This window comes from Scardinius erythrophthalmus, assembly GCF_964197995.2.
Source record: "Scardinius erythrophthalmus genome assembly, chromosome: 1".
Classification (NCBI taxonomy): domain Eukaryota; kingdom Metazoa; phylum Chordata; class Actinopteri; order Cypriniformes; family Leuciscidae; genus Scardinius; species Scardinius erythrophthalmus.
The window spans coordinates 34,420,831-34,435,686 of NC_138221.1; the positions used below are offsets into that span (position 1 = coordinate 34,420,831).

General features: G+C 39.3%; 1 protein-coding gene across 1 annotated transcript in view; it reads left to right on the top strand.

The window, feature by feature from the left end:
* olfm2a (olfactomedin 2a) overlaps positions 1 to 14,856 on the top strand; it is an 89,275-nt gene that overhangs the window by 1,423 nt on the left and 72,996 nt on the right. The gene's annotated exons all lie outside the window — the stretch shown is intronic.

Here is a 14,856-nt window from a genome sequence, read left to right on the forward strand (position 1 = left end):
GATTTTGTGTTATAATTTGCTTTGAAATCATGCAAATGACAGAACTGGTGTCGTCTGACTGAACAGGATGGGCAGTTGTACAGTAAACATTTCCAGTTTACTTCTGCTGCATTTGATACAATTGTAAGAGTGACTAAAACACACACACACACGCGCGCGCACGCACGCACGCACACACACACGCACGCACACAGGCACACACACACAAAGTCTGTCATGTTGCTAGCCTATCTTTTTATTTGATTTTATTTGCTACTTTGTATATGGCCTTATGTTTCCCATTGTGAATTAAGTTGTTTCAAATGAAATGAAGGTGGTGAGATGGATTGGTTAGGTAATAATTATTCAGAACAAGTAAATCTTAATTACCACAATACGTCCATGCACCAAATTTAAAATGTCCATGTTTTCTGTTGATACAACCTGCCCAGTTACTGAGCTAGGATGTAATATCGGCACTCTTTATACTTGACACCAAATTACACATATTATTATGGATTTGATTTTAGAAGATAAGCTGTAGAAGAAGGAATATGAAAATAATGCCACTGTCATGTTTTTATTTTATTTTATTTTTATTTTGTTGTATTTTATTGTATTTTATAAAAAAAATAAAAAATAAGAACTATTTTCATTATTGCACGCTATTTTAATAACATGTTAATGTTTTTTGTAAGTAAAAAATCATTTGAATAAAAACCGAGAGCATGTGACATCCTGCTATGTGGCGTAATTAGAGACCGGAGATGATGCATTAGATTAGATGTAACCTGTGCGCTCTATAAAACAGTATGTTAAGCAGTCTGCGAATGATTTTAATATTAGGAAAGGAAATGATACGGTACAAAATGTGTGCAAAGTTTGCAAATTTGCCAGTAGTTCTGTTCCAGACATACATTAGGATATGTAAATGAGAACGCATCAGCAAAAGATATGAGAGTCCTGTAGGCATGCGTAGGAATGTATATTTCCATTTCTTCACCATAAACTCCTCATAATTGGCCCTAGGGGACAATTTGTTGTAAGTGTTTGCATTAAATATTAAATGGAGAAGAGAAAAAATGGCAACACCCATCTCCCTGATGTAGCAATGTAGACATAAAAAATTGATGAATTCTTTTGGTGTGTCTCTATCCTGCTAGGAATACTTCAAATGGGATGCGAAGAAACATCCTCATACATGAACTCACAAAAAAATCTAACCATACACATTAAAACCACCAAACACACATGAACACTCTCATGAAATATGCAACATGTTTTAATGAGACAGATGCACTTGTTCGCTCACGACGTGTGTTTGTTGAGTACCCATAATGCCCTGGGGTCATGACAACCAGTGATACAGATGGACGCCTACTTGACCTTGGCAATTCCCTTTTTATGATGGGGTTGCATCGCTTGCATTCACTTAGCACACTAAACACGCTTTCACACTGTGTGCATGTCTATGCATCTGTGTGAGTGTCTATGTGTCTGTGCATTGAGTCCTTAAATAAGCACAGTGGATGAAATTCTATTAAGGCCATAAAACTGGATGAAACCGGGTTTAATTAGGCTCAGGGAAAATGTAGTTTAAAGCAGAATGCAAATTAGCAACAATAACAGTTTAACGAATTAAAAGCTCGTTTTGTGCTCAGCTCTCTGCGATGATTCACTCAATAATCATTTTCTCGAATCTGTGCACACACCTTTGTTACACTGGATGCACATGTTACACTGGATGCACATGCATTTTTGCTTTTTTTCCCCAAGCACGTACCGCATTGTATAATTTATGGTCTCTGTGTGTTAAACCATTTTTAGTCTGTATCAACTGATGTACGTTTATTGGGGTCTCATCTTCTTAATTAGTTTGGAGTGACTGCTCACAGTTGGAATTGGATCTATTGACTGCTATCATTAGCGCAGTTCAAAGCTAGGCGGCGGCGCTAACACACAGAAGAAATCGTGCGTCTTAAAGAAACTTTAATTAGTTTATTTTAAAACGTTATTAAATCTATGCGTTTAAGGGTAAAGCACATACTTTATACGATACCGCAGCCACGCAATGACAGACAAATGATTAGCCACAAATCTGCTTGCAATCAACATCTTCATCAAATGTAATTAGCCAGTGCTTTAGAGGCAAACACGCTAGCTCAGATATACAGCTCAAGGGGCCCAATGGATGTGTCTGATCATTCCTTGCTTTAATGGCATCACAGAGCTGTCAGGAGAGCATCGGATATCTCCTTTCAGCTGGAAGGCAGTGCTTCCATTTGAAGCCATCCATGAATGAAATGATAATTTTTCAAAAAACTATATGGGAGGTAGGGGTGTGAATCGTCACCGGTCTCGCAATTCAATTCGATTATGATTATCATGTCGACGATTGGATTGGATGTCACGATGCATTGCATTCTCACTTGTTATTAATATTACTGACATAACTTAATTTTTTCAATTAAAGTATTAGTTCACCCAAAAATGAAAATTATGTCATTAATGACTCGCCCTCATGTCGTTCCAAGCCCGTAAGACCTCCGTTCATCTTCGGAACACAGTTTAAGATATTTTAGATTTAGTCCGAGAGCTTTCTGTTCCTCCATTGAAAGTCAATGGACGGCATACTGTCCATGTACAGAAAGGCAATAAAGACATCATCAAAGTAGTCCATGTGACATCAGTGGCTCAATCTTAAGTTTATCAAGCGACGATAATACTTTTTGTGCGCAAAAAGTAAATAAAAATAACGACTTTATTCCACTATTCATTTCCTTCTCTCTGGTCTCGAGCTATTTCACGTAGTGTAACTGCGTAGCACGTCTGTGTTGTACGTCACACGCATCACACATGACCAGCGTCGGCCAATAGTGAGCCTACGTGTGACGTACAACACAGACGCGCTACGCAGTTACACTACGTGAAATAGCTCGAGACCAGAGAGAAGGAAATGAATAGTGGAATAAAGTCGTTATTTTTATTTACTTTTTGCGCACAAAAAGTATTCTCGTCGCTTGATAAACTTAAGATTGAGCCACTGATGTCACATGACTACTTTGATGATGTCTGTATTGCCTTTCTGGACGTGGACAGTATGCCGTCCATTGACTTTCAATAGAGGAACAGAAAGCTCTCGGACTAAATCTAAAATATCTTAAACTGTGTTCCGAAGATGAACGGAGGTCTTACGGGCTTGGAACGACATGAGGGTGAGTCATTAATGACATCATTTTCATTTTTGGGTGAACTAACCCTTTAAGCATTGCGTTTATTTACTTAATAATTTTAAGGCAACGGGTTTCCTAATTTTTTTTAAGTTAGGTCAACTGATCACTTTTTGTATTCATTGACGAATAGGCATGTGCAGTAATATTAAAAAGTGAGGATGCAATGCATTGTGATATCATCGTGAACTGAACACTGTAAGACTTGAGAAATTAGATAAAAGCCAGGCAGTCTACTTGAGGCCCTGAGAGGACAAAGGACCTCTCTGGAAATTAACATTTGAACTCCCCCTTGTCGAGACGAAAGTCTCACCTCCGAGTCATCCTAATCTACATTTCATTCCCTCATCCCCCACTCCTTCTCCCCCATGCAAAGATCACCAAAAACTCACCCAAGAATCTAAATGGTTTAATGTGAACGATTATCATAGAGTATTATGCGTGTTTGGTATCATTTGAAATGTCTCAGTGCGACTGGTACAAATGTCTCATTTCCAAATAAGTAAAACAAAAGGTAATACGGTTTTTAAGAGTTTAGAGATAACTGGCACACAAAGGAAGGTGGTCTCATGGCAAATGGTCTCATACCCCCAAAAGGTGCAACCTCTGAATGCAAATTCCCATTGTTAGCACATGTTTCCATGTGAAAGAGGTTCTGTCTATATAATGGAATGCAACAAAGGGCTCTGGGCCTTTTTGTAACTCAAGTTGGCCCATGATGCTAAGAGTGACCTTAGAATCATGTATTTTAATGTTAGGTTCGCATCTTTTCTCTCTATTCCAGAGCATTTGGTGTTTTGTATCGATTATCTTTGAATTGATTATGAAATTGGCATGATACATTTACCTGACATAATAAATTGTTACATTTGATTATTCTAACTGACTTTGACATTATTTGCATTAAAGAGTTAAAAAGAATAGTCAAACATTCGCTCACTTTTAATGATACACAGATATCATTAAAACCTTTTCATTTATGGAGTCAGATGAAAAAACGAGAGAATACATATTCAAATGTATTGCATTTAATCAAAAAATTCTTTGCCTCGAGAAAAGACAGTAACACGTAGATCTTCCGCGCTGGTCGGATGCCGGACTTTGGGCCGATCGAGCGCGAGCTTAAAACCGCTATGCTTGATTAATTTTTTGAACACGCCACAAAGCCAATGCCATCACACTCAACAACAATCGGCTTTGCTGTATTTTTGCTAAACAGCCGAACCCGCTAGAGTGCACATTTGGGAATCTGTGTTACAGATTTGGCACATTTGTCAGAAAGAAATATTTAGAGTCTAGAAACTCATTGCAGCTAAATACACAAGTCTCACTATGTATTTCAAATCTGAGAAGGATGAAATGATTTAATTTGTTAAATATTTAAGTAGCAATTTATTTTTGTTGAATCCTCTGTTGACCTGATATGATTACATGCACAATACAATGAACTGTATTTGAGTTCAGATATACTGAATGAACTCCCTTTTCTAGCCGTTGCTAGGGTCAGAAGAGATAACAACCTGAGAACAACCACCTGAACACACTGTTTGAACAAAACACAATGATTACCAGCACTCTAGTTGTCTGTATTGGTTATTACCATCACTCTTCTTCTTGACCAGTCTGTCTGACTGCTTGTTGTCTGCGTCATTTCTTTTATTAATATTCTTAATGTTTTCCTTTCTCTCACTTTTGTCTGTCTCTTCCTCTTGTTGATCATCCATAAACAGGGCCGTAGGCAGGGTTTAGCCCAACCGCCTTTTTCAATACACATAACAGCTATAAAAAAAAATCACCAGTGGGGTAATACTGGTGTATTTTATGTTGTAGAATAAAACGTAAAAGTGTCTTGAGCTTGTGTCACAGACCTTATTTCAGCCAATTTACCAAAAACCCCATTAAAAAACGTTGTGGAACCGGAAGTGCTAAAATGCTAACTCACTTCCGCGAATTGGCCTACAAAGTGATGTCATACCTGCACCACTCTATTGGAATTAACGCTCAGCAGCTTCTGTGAACACAAAGCCCTCCTACTTTGATTTGGTTGGTCATCTCAATATTTTGACTTTGATGAGTCTGTGACAGACTGCTGAGGCTCAGGTGAGAAGAGCTTGGTGCAGCACTAAAGTAGGGCTGTCACTTTTGTGAAAAAATCCTGTTCGATTTTTGAGACATAAGTGTTCATTGAATCGATTGTAAAATCGATTTTCCATGTCTAAAGACGTTTCCATTTTAAACGCAAAATACAGGCAAATCCACGGACAACTAACAGACATTAGGACGAACGTAAAGAGGGCGCTTGAGACGCGCACAAGTCTGCAATATTTCTGATGATTTATTGGCGTGAAGTTTCGTACACAGTGACAAACAGGAGTGCAACATTCTCGAAAAACAATAAGCAGAGTGGACTGCCATAGCATAAATGAAAAACATTACCTCAGTCTTCAACATGGCTGTGTTTACGATTAGAAATGTCAAACAAATTTCGCCTACGTAGGCGATTGTAGACGCGTAGCTCGAATTTGTATCTGAATGCATGAAACTGTCTGCATACCGGCAGAATTCACAGTTTTGTAGTAAAAAGAGACGCATTATGCAGAAAGATAATTTACTGTTATGCGTGTTTGTCAGAGCCTGCAGTTGCTGTATGACGCGCGTTCGCTGCGGGCGTATCGTGACGAGCTGGACGCGCTCCGAGAAAAGACCGTTAAAATCGATTCCCTATTTTCGTTTTTGAAACTTGCGTTGGTTGGTCCAATCGATTGTGCAATCGATTTTCGAACGTAAAGTGACAGCCCTACACTAAAGTAGAGTTACTAGTTAATACTATATTATACAATTATTTGACAACTCTATATATACACCTCGGAAAAGATTGTGACCTCATAACTGGCCACAGCCATATCTATAACGTGCGTGTATTTACATAATTATGATGCACATTTTATTGATTTCAGACAGTTAATTTATTTCGCCAAAACTACACACATTGTATACTGTGTAAATAATTATTACACTTAGTTAGTAGCTAGAACTTCTCAGTTTTGCAGAACAGTTGTATTATTATTACCCCAACAGCTCTTCTATGAATGACGTCAGTTCAGTGGTGTTTTTTTTTTAAGCTTGCCGTCTGACAACAGTCCCACCTGCCGGTCGAAACGGTTACTATTTAACAGCTGACTATTTAAATACCCGGCACAAAAGTTGCATTTAGTGGAATATGTGCATGTAAGATAAACGGTAATTCACCACAGCCAGCAGCGTAGACAGCTTTTTATCACGGACAGACGGATTTAAATTACTTGGATAACAAAATAAATGTTTTAGCATGTAGAATGAGGGTGTTGTCTGTTTACTCACCATTTAGCCCTATTATATCAAACCCTCTGCTGGGGAGAGGTGCTAATTGGTTGCGACTGTGAGACAAAACCCTCATAAGTTGATTAAAATCTTTTTGCAGGCCATTTTTTTTTTCACCCTTCGTTTCTTAAATACACCAGAGATGTGCATCAGAAGCAAATGGCTGCAATTGTTTAATAAGAATGTTTAAATGCGCAGGCCTTTGAGAAATAGAGAAGCGCCCACTGTGGAAAGCCGCCCAGCTGGAGTGAAGTGAAATGATCTGCTTTGGACCTGCTGTTCGCTAGAAACTCGTTTGAATGCAGTCATTTAATAATAAGCTCAGTAGAAACTGACTGCTGCAGTCCTGAGATTTTATTAAAAGGGAAATATGAGATAAAATGAATAATGTCAGTTAAGCTGCTGCCAGATGGAATTTCTGCACTTCTTGTAAGAGTTATTAGTCACTTGGGGTCAAGCGAAGCTTCCCATGAACCGTATGAATAGGTGTCTTTTAATTCACAGCTGGTCAAAACATGATTTTTTTTTATCTTTGCCTATATTGGGGGCTTGTGAAATAGTGTCCAAGCAGGATCTATTCTAATAAGCAACTGGTGGCATCATGATCCAGCCAGATTTGGTCAGGATGGAGTGCTTGCGTGGCACTGGACCAATGCGACCAGGATACGGGCAGCTGCCTGGAGACTATCACTACTTTCGGTGCACATCCATGCTAAAGAAAGCTTTGCAGTGAAAGCCCATTCTTTGAATTATGAATGGATGGTGCAGTCCAAGTCAGTTCGTCTTGCCCACCAGCTAAAAGGCCTATTATACACCCATTTGATCAGATGTGAGATAATGTGCGTGAACCTATTAGGCCTCCTTTCTAAAGTTAGCTTGGCAATGAAAATGGCCTCATAGTGGATTTTGGCTGTTGAGAGCCTAATAAATATCAGGAGCGGTGACTGACTGTGCTCTTGGACGGCGGTCAAAAGGGGGCAGTGACGTGTTACAAAGCTTCAGTCGCCTTTGAGATCAAGGACATGCAGGAAGGTCGGACAGGATGTGCTCTGCCAGCCATCGGTCCGACTTCCAATTGTGGAATTAGATAAATGAAAAGGCCCAGGACCAGCGGCATAAATCTCTCCACCAGAACTCATAGCACGAACAAGAGCTGCCAGCAGACCAACAGCTGCTCTCCATTTCACTAACACCACAGGCTGTCACCCTCCAGCTCCTGCATGGTTTCCCACTAGAACGGTTGAGTCTGAGGTCTGCTTGGATGGGAGAGCTCTTGGGGAAAGCTAAGATTGTTGGTGGAAGAGGTGCTATTGAGGGTATGCGAGTGACTGGGGTTACGCCCACTGAGTGGCAAAAAAGACTGAGCGGCAGCATTGGTTTTCAGCGTGAATGCCACGAAAAACACACAAAACACATCAACAATGGGAAAGAGATTTGCGATTGACTGTATAATTAGATTTGACAAGAAATCGGAGGTATATTTGTTTTACAGACTGCCGAAAGCTACAGAACAGAGAAGAAACAACAACAACAAACAATTCATAGAAACAACTGGACTCCAAGCAGCGTCAAATCATACCCTATATATTGTTTTGTTATATATTGTATTAACTCATCAATTAAATATTTTCCATCGTGAATTGGATTTTTAAATAAACACTGTTGAAAAACCATACAAGTTTTAGGGCTGGATGATATGATGATATATATATATATAACATTGATATAAGTGATCACCCTGATTTAGACTTACCGTATATTGTATTTACTGTATATAAAGCGTTCACACTCACAGGCAAATTTGTTTTATTTATTTTCCTGGCATCGAAATCAGGCACATATAAATGTCAGGAAACACGATTCCTAGCTGCATGCCAATGCCAATCCATGGATCACTGGATCTTTGGTTAGTTGTAAGGAACACTATATAGAGATTCCCCTATTAAATCCAGTCACACAGCAGCTCTTTTGCCACTCAGTCTGGCTGAGGGCGCTGTGTTCTGGTGGGAAAGTGACGTCAATGCTTACCCTCTATTGAGGCCAGCAGAGGGTGTTGACTTGGTGGTCTGTGTTAGTCCTAAAGTATACTTCTCTTATCTGTGTTCCACTCCAGCTTGCGGACTGTCTGCGTGACGTAATTCCTAATGTCTGCGCACACTATTCACATGCAGCCAGACACGCGTAGACAACATTGCATTTGCGAGTGATTTAAGCACTTGAAAAGAAAGGGCCAACGAGATAGCATGCGCACGGCGAACGCGCCTATCCTGGCTCACGGTCAAAGGAGAATACTTTGAAAGGCTTGCAGGCTCAATTGTGTGCGAGATGAAGCAGAACGCGGAAAATGAAGTATACTGTACCTGAGCCTTAATGCCCCAAAATAATGATGGGGACATTATATTATAAAAGGCACTGTTCTTTATGAGATGTTAACCTGTCATAACTCTCTGTGGTCATTGTTTCTCAGAAAGGTCAAGGATGTAATCCTGGCTAAATTTTCCCATTATCCTCTATCATAGGTTGACCAGATGTTCCCTTTTTCTGGGTACAGTTCCCCTTTTTTTTTTTTTTTTGGTAAGCGGTCCCTGGAAATGTCCCTTTTTTTTACTGTGAGTGCAAAACAGCCCACAGACTGAAACAACACCGAATATGCTAGATATTGCACAAGCTTGTTTTTTAAACACATACAGTGTGAAATTTTTCAGTTTTAGAAAAAAAAAAGAATAAAAAACAGGAGACATTTAAAAACTATTAATGAGGCCTGTCAAGATGCTATACTAACAGGGGCACAGCAAGGACATAAGATAATGTATCAATTGTTAAAAATACCTAATAATTATTACTTACCAGTGTTAGCTTCTCTGTAGTTAACTGTGTAATAAATCATTTGAAGATTAATTCATTAATTTGTTATTCTAATTATTTAGAACGTAGGCCTACAGGATAGTTGGTCATTGTGACTCGGCAAGTTTTAGTGCTACAAGATACTCTAACTCTTATATACATCTACGCGTGTTGATGAATTTCATTTAGAGAAGTATAGCAGAGTATGATATACCATAGACTCATTTACCATGGTCAAAATACACACAACTAAAATGACCCCCTTGTAATTCATAATCAGATGTTAGTAATGACAAGGGTTTTCATTTCTGAAAATGGTCACCTTATGCAACTTACCTATATAAATATAAAAAACTACTAACTAATGCAACATGACCTTTCCTTTGTCCCATGAGTGTGTGCGTTTTTGCATATGAATGTGGTTCACACCTGAGCCACGCAACAATCACAATGGCAGGTGGACCGAGAAATTAATGTTAATATTTTCATATGCGAAACATGCGGGGGCGTCTGGTTATAATGATACTATAGTTGACATCATAATAATGTCACAGGCAGCGTATGAGCGGCACTAACAAGCAATAAGAAATGAATAAGCCTCCTCCCTTCGCCCACCTTCAAGTGTTCCCATTAACATTCAATTGTAGTGCATTACAATCAGGGAGCGCGTGCTGATGCAGGGCCAGAGGAGGCGATTGAATAGCCCAGCCTACACTGTGAGAGGTTGCTGATTAGGACCCACTGATGAGACTGTATTGTGTGTGGCACAGCGGAGGGGTCCAATGTGGCCAGAATGCATGCATGCATGGCATGCGCACTAGTCCATAAATTTGTCCGGTGGGAGCAGAGATGCTACTGCTGTGTGACCGTTGTGGTGTTTGTGTGTTGTCTGCTGGAAAGAGGAACAAGAGAAGTGTGAGATTAGATTCTTGCTTTTGCCCCTCGCATGACAGTCGTGCGAACACCTGCTGCTATCAATATTTATTTATTTATCCACATAAGAGGAGGCTCACAATATGTGTTGACACTACTGTGGGTCCTCACAAACAGTTTGTTTAGTTTAGTTTGTAGCTGTAAAACTACATTATGCTAGCGTTTTTTTAGCATAGTGTTTTTGGATTTATGAATAAAAAAAAGGTATTTTATTCATAGTATCTGCTTTAAAGTATTGTTCTTCGACATAAATTACACCAGTCATACTTCAAATGTGAATTTTGAAACCATTGTGCGCTTTAAAAATGTAAGTTATATGTAAGTTGCTACTTAATTACAGACCACAAGCATTTTTATTAATTTATTCATAAATAAAAAACACTATTTTAAAAGCCCATTTAAAAAATGGCAGACCATTGGAAATGGTCTACAAATTCACTTTGCAGCTTATTCCAAGTATGTATGGATGCTTCTCAAACTGAAGGCTGTATCTTCATGAGGCTTTGTCCTTCCTAGTCCAGTCCTTCGGAAGGCTTGTAGGCTAGAGTCCTCCTCAGCATTAAACGCTAGAATAAGACGGTCTAGTAAGTGTGCATGGCTATGTCACACATTTTTCTGTCCCCACAGTCATGGGACGAAAATACTATTAAAGGTTAAGTTCACTCAAAAATGAAAATCCTGTCAGTAATTACTCACCCTCATGTCATTCCAAATCCGTAAGACTTTCGTTCATCTTCAGATCAAAAATGAAGATCTTTTTAATGAAATCTGAGAGCTTTCTGTCCCTCCATTGACAGTCTACGCAACTACCACTTTGATACTTCAAAAAGTTCATAAAGAGATTGTAAAAGTAATCCATATGAATCAATCAATTTAGTCAAAATTTTCTGAAGAGACTCGATCACATTATATGATGAACAGATTGAATTTAGGCTTTTATTCACATTTAAAAATTGATCAGCGAAAAATAAACAGAAGCTCAACTGAACCTGCTTGGTGCATGAGAACAAGCCTCATTGGTTCTTGCAGAAGCTCAAATGTACTGCGTAACACATGAGAATGAACCTCATTGGTTCTTGCAGAAGCTCAAATGTACTGCGTAACACAAGAATTAACCTTTTTTTCAAACATCATAGTGTGATTTTGTGCCATTGAGATGACTAGGGAAAAAAACCTGAATTCAACCTACAGTATAGCGTGCTCTATATAAGCAATAAAAAATCAATCTGTTTGTATTTTCAGTTGTATATATTTTATCTATTATTGTTGCATCCCTACTTGCTACAAAGTAACTCCCAATATATATATATATATATATATATATATTGCTGTAACGCGTAGATTTAAAGGGTAAGTTCGGTATTTAACACTTAAAGCTCTGTTTACAGATCGTTTCTGGTGAAATAGAACGGTTAAGATTAAAATTTGGATACATGCTGCTGTCCCGAGAATTTTAGGTTTCTTTCGCTTTCCCCAAAACCTCTAGAATGGGTGTATAGGTGCACTGGAACAATCCTTCATAAAACGCATTAAACTTTCGTTTACAAAGACGTGAAACTCACCGAGTGGTCAGGGGTGTCCACTGATATGCTCACACAAAAATCGCTGCAAAAGATGCTTTCCAACAGGTGTTTTACCATTCGTTGTAAAACTGTGGACCTATTTTTCCAAACGTCTCACACCCGTAGATTCTTCCGTTGAGAGCTTGAATAATAGACACTCCAGCCCAGTTGGTGGCGGCGGAGTAATACCGTACCTCACAGCACATCAAATACAAGTAAATGGTCTTGGACAAAAACTACGATAAAACCTGTTGGAAAGCATCTTTTGCAGCGATTTTTGTGTGAGCATATCAGTGAACACCCCTGACCACTCGGTGAGTTTCACGTCTTTGTAAGCGAAAGTTTAATGCGTTTTAGGAAGGACTGTTCCAGTGCACCTATACACCCATTCTAGAGGTTTTGGGGAAAGCGAAAGAAACCTAAAATTCTCGGGACAGCAGCATGTGTCCAAATTTTAATCTTAACCGTTCTATTTCACCAGAAACGATCTGTAAACAGGGCTTTAAGCGTAAAATAACGAACTTGTCCTTTAATGCAATGAACCTTACAAGATCTGGCAAATTTAGTGTTTCGTTTTTCATTGGATCTGACTTCATAGTTTTGCTTGCTGGTGGACAAATAAAAACAACAACAAAAAAACAAAGCCAGCTAATCAGATTGAAACTTCTCATTCTGTGTACAATATTGTCAGATGAAACCATTTAACTAATGGATTCAGTATTTTTCCTTTACTAATTATTGTTAATTACAGAGTTTTTTCTCCGTGATGTTTATGTTTCCATTTGTGGGGTAAGAAGAGGCAAACCTAAAAAGTAAAAGGCACTCAGAAGCTGTTAGTGATGTTTATGAACATTTGAACATCTGCTTGATGTATCCTTTACAGGTGTAGCAGCATTGCAGCAGTGTGTTTGGCTAAATTTGCAAAAAATCACCCTTTGGGCGCTGGATCAGACCAGACCAAAAGAAAAAAACAGTAAAAATGTTCCTAATGTTTCTACCTGAAAGCATGTTTGTCCTGGTGTGACACCACACTTCAGCGTGGCTCGGGGGAACAGTGGCCTAAGCTGACCACACCAGGTGTCTTGGCTGAGCTTTTATAGGCCTCTAGGTGCGTGAAGTTGTGAATTTCAAAAAGTGCAGATGTACGTATTGGACTGTCTCGCGGCCTAATGGATCACCAGACCCTGCGTCCTTAGATGACAGTTTAGAGAAGGGTCTGTTTGCGTGTCGTTCCCCAGGCGAGACCCCAAGGCTCATCTTTGCAGCAGAAGGCTGTAACATCGAAGCGTCACAACTCAATCCACTCCCAAATATCTGTCACTTCCCTTTAACGGCCAAAATAAAAAAAGCCACGGGACCGTGCGAAATTTCACCCCGGCGTGCTCAGGTTGACATTATTAAATTACGTTTAGTACAGCTGGTACATGAAATTCTTCTTTTAGTTCTGCTGAATCTGTTCCGTCACCCAAGCGGCAGATTAACAGAGCATCCTGTTCAAGCAGCGTGTCATGCTTTTCTGCCTCTTTGTGTCGGGCTACGGCTCTTTCTGCTTGGTGGCGTGAATATCAGGCATGCGGTATCAGGTCTGCCGGGCTCCCTCGGCTCTGCGGCCTTGACTCTAAGCGAATGTGACATTTTTCTGACAGCCGCGAGAGCAGCCCGTAAGAGGGCCCGTCCTGCTCTGCCCTACTAATACTGTACGCAGCCGCACACACTACCTCGTGACCTAATAAAACGTGTACACAAACACACCCCAACGAGACAACACATATCGGCTGGGGGTCGGGTCAGCTACGGCCAGTCAAAAAGTATCCGGGCAAGAGGTTATCGTAATAATGGGACGGCAGGGCCGCTTGCCGGTGTGATCGCACGGTCGCTTTGCCTTTGTCTGATGTTGGCGTGTTGTCGTAACTACCTTCTGACCGGTTTCCTGTGCGACCTTGCTTTCCACCACCGAATGAATCTTTTATGAGCTCTGCGATGTGGGTTTTCAGTGTAGAAGATTGGAATATAAATATGGCTGTTGCACACAGACCCTCAAGCCTCTGCGTGTGATATTAAACTCTTTATGCTGGGAATGGGCTCGGTGTGCGTCACCTGACTACATGCTTCACATTTATGTGTGGTGCGATGCATATGCATAATAATTTTTTTTTTTTTATGTAAAAGGCTGCTTTGTTGTGGTGGAAAGAATTCACAATCTCACGACCAATCGCAGTGGTATCTATGCAACAGTTTCATCTTAAAATAAAGCAGTCATCTTATCAATTTGGTAACAGAACAATGCACACTATAATTTGCTCTCAAAACTCTTAGCAACAAGGCATGACAGTACTAAACAGATTGACACAGTGTTTTAAATCTGCAGTCTCTTTGGTGTCAGTCTGCATTATGTTCCTTTCTACAAATAAATGTGGCCATCTGTTCACAATAAATTAAAATGTTATATTTAGAGCACATCGACTGCAAAAGTGACACTATTCAAGAGTGAACTCTGAATGTAGAAGTTAAACATTTACACTGTCAACCAGTTTCGTTTTTTTTGCGTAAAGAGCAAAAACACATACGAGATCTGATTATTTTCACATCGGATTTGGGCTACTTTGGGCTACTTATATGATATCTGGTCATCTGATTCAGAAGTTTTCTCAATTTTTATGTGACAGATGTGATCTCGTCTAAAAATGACTTTTTTCAGTTATGGTTAGAGAATGGATGGTACTATAATTCCTGCGTGTAAAACTAAATGTTTTGGGTCGGTAAGATTTTGAATTGTTTTTGAATGAAGTCTCTTATGCTCAACAATGCCACGTTTATTTGATCAATAATACAGTAAAAACTGTAATATTGTGAAATTTTATTACAATTAAAAAATGTACTCTCTTAAATAAACGGTAACACTTAAAGCTTTTATATATAATGCATTATAAAAGTATTTGTAACATGAA